Consider the following 3,366-nt stretch of genomic DNA (forward strand, 5'->3'; position numbering starts at 1 on the left):
AGAACCCTGACTAATACAGTTGGACAGATAGCTTCTTCTTTAATTTTAGCTTTTTTATTTCTCCCCTATTTATTCTGGGGAAGATACACCCTATTTTACAGGGTTGTGAGAATGGCAGAATGAAGGCTATATAAATTTTAAAAGGGGGCTGGTGAGATGGCTCAGTGGGTAAGAGCACCCGACTGCTTTTCCAAAGGTCCGGAGTTCAAATCCCAGCAACCACATGGTGGCTCAGAACCATCTGTAAGGAGATCTGACGCCCTCTTCTGGAGTGTCTGAAGACAGCTATAGTGTACTTACATATAATAAATAAATAAATCTTTAAAAAAAAAGAAAAAAAATAAATTGTAAAAGGTTGCATGGGTGTTACTGGCCTTTAGTCTCTGTTAGTCATATGAATACAATGTTAATAGAGATGTACATCTGAGTGGTACCCAAAACGTTGGTAATTAGGGCAAAAAGAAAAATATCACATGTTTTCTTTTATGTAGAATCTATTTTTTTTTTTTTTTTTTGGTTTTTCGAGACAGGGTTTTTCTGTGTAGCCTTGGCTGTCCTGGAACTCACTCTGTCGACCAGACTGGCCTCGAACTCAGAAATCCGCATGCCTCTGCCTCCCAAGTGCTGGGATTAAAGGTGTGCGCCACCACACCTGGCTCTAGAATCTATTTTTAACGCCCCCCCCTCTCTCTCTGTGTGTGTGTGTGTGTGTGTGTGTGTGTGTGTGCGCGCACGCGCGTGCGCGCGCGCTTTGTGTATGTGTGTTTGGGAGAAAGAGGATGACCTGGAGGGAGAGGGTAAGTAAGGGAGGGGCTTGGAGATGAATAGGAGCAAAGTGCAATGATGTACATGTCTGAAGATGTCACAATGCAAACCAATATTTTTATATCAAAAATTATTGATAGAAAAAAATCAATGTAAAATACTAGCTAATGTGCACATCAGTGGTTGTCACAGTTTCAATTCAAGTTGTGTCAGAAACATCTGCATGGCCTGAAAGATCATTAGAAATTTGCAGTTCCAGGCCTTGCACAGGAACTGAAGCTGAGTGCATTTTAACAGGGTCTTCAGGTGATCTGTGTATATATGAACCTTTTTCTTGTTTTCCTTTAGTCTCAGGTGACTGGTCATATTGATTTCTCTTTTTGGTATTGTAACACATTACCATAGACTTAATGATTCATAATAAAACAAATCTGGGGCTGGAGAGATAGCTCAGCATTTTAAGATCGACTGTTAACTTTTTAGGGTACTGGAGTTATGTTTCTAGTACCAGTGTTGGGCAGTTCATAACTATCTGTAAGTCTAGCTCCAGGAGATTGAACACTGTCTTCTGGCCGTCTTAGATACCTATACCTACACATGCATTCATACACATACATGAAAATGAAATTAATATTTAATAAAACAAACCCAATTTATTATCTTTTCATGGGCTGGAGATGTAGCTCAGTTGATAGAACTCTAGCCTAGTGTGTGTTAAGTTCTCAGTTAGATCTCCATATTCCATAAAACTGGATGTGCTGGTACTTGCCTTTAAGGCTAGCACTTGAGAAGTAGAAACAGGGGGATCAGAAGTTCAAGGTCATTCTTGGTTACTTAGTGAGTTCAAGGCCAGCCTGGGCAACACAAGATCCTGTCTCCAAAATAACAGCGGCATAGCAACTCACAAATCCATTATTTTCTCAAGGCCAGAAGTCTGGGTTGAGTCTTACAGGGCTAAAATCAAGGTGTCAGGATGTGTTTCTTCAGTAGGTGTTCACTGCTTTAGTTGTCTATGTGAACCTGGAAGAGTTGAGCCTAAAAACGAACTGAACTGAAGTCTCATGCAAAAGGCAACTTTATTCAGAGCATCAGACAATTTATATTCCGAGAGTTAAGAAGAATCACATGAGTATAGTGTGTAATCACAAGGGTAAGTCACATGTGGCGAAACCATGTTTTTTTTTCCACAGTGGCCTGTGAATAACAAGGAATCTCACTCCTATGTGATATACCTAGAAGGAGCATGAAAACACATTGCAAGAACAATTCTATGTTTTGAACACAAGACTTGTGTTTTCTTGGAGTTTTCTCACAGGCACTCACAGTTCTCATATGACTCCATTCTTAGACTATGTTTTGACAAGTAGGGTCTGGGGGTTCTCCTTCTTTGCCCCTTTAGCTTCTAGAAGCTCCCCCCTTTTCCTTTGCTCTAGACTTCTGCTTCAATAATCACATCTTCTCTGATGTTTGACTTGCTTTGTCTTCCTATGGGCTCTACATGTTTTCACCTCCCACTACTGGGGCCACAAATGCACACAGCATGCTTGGCTTTTTAAAGGTGAGCTATGGGATTCAAACTTACATCCTCTTACAAGTACTTCAGCCAGTGGACCATTTCCTTAGTCTCATAATTTCATTCTTGTTATCATCGCAGCATCCCAGATGTGTTATTCTGAAAATTTCTATATTGGGTTGCTCTAGACAAGTTCTCAACTTGTGGGTTACGACCCCTTGGGGATTGGTCAAACGACCCTTTCACATATCAGATGTCCTGTGTATCAGATATTTACTATTTGTAACAGTAGCAAAATTACAGTTATGAAGTAGAAATGAAAATAATGTTATGGTTGGGGGGGGTCACGACAACACAGCCTTAGGAAGGTTTAGAACCACTGCTCTGGATATCAAGATAATCTGGAAATCAAGATAATCTTTCATGTCAAGGTATTTAATTTGACTTGCAGGAGACACGTGCAGCAGCAGCTGCAGCTAGACTCCGAGCTGGACCATCTCCACTTACTCATGCTATGAAAGGCACTTTATTCATGAGAGGGATGTGGCTAGTCCTTAACAATTTTGCCACTCTGGAGTAGGCTGAGGGCTCTTGGAGGTTAGTGGAGTGTCTATAAAGCAAATATAGTGAGGCTGAGAATTCACAACCAGGATTTCAAATGGTGGTGATTGTTGGCTGTCACCAAAGATCTGATATAGCAGCTCATCCAGTCTGAGGGCATAGCACTCAAGAGTATTATTATTATTATTATTATTATTATTATTATTATTATTATTATTATTACTATTACTATTACTATTAGTTGTTGTGGTGGTGGTAGACATTTTAAACAGACGTTTTAAACAGGAATGGTAGTGGAGGAGAAGGCAGGTTTTAAGAGAGCTTGATGTCATACTTAGGCCTCTAAAAGAAAAGTTCTAGGGTAGTAGTCAGAATAAGCTACATCTGGCATCCTATGATGCCTAAACTAGCCATCTACTTTCCAGGATTTAGCTGCATCTTGTTCAAGAACAAAGGTAGTAGTGATATTTTGGTATCTCTCCCTGGTATGTATGTTAGTATGAAATACTATTCAGCAATGTGGAAAA

Source organism: Mus pahari, chromosome X, assembly GCF_900095145.1.
Source record: "Mus pahari chromosome X, PAHARI_EIJ_v1.1, whole genome shotgun sequence".
Classification (NCBI taxonomy): Eukaryota; Metazoa; Chordata; class Mammalia; order Rodentia; family Muridae; genus Mus; species Mus pahari.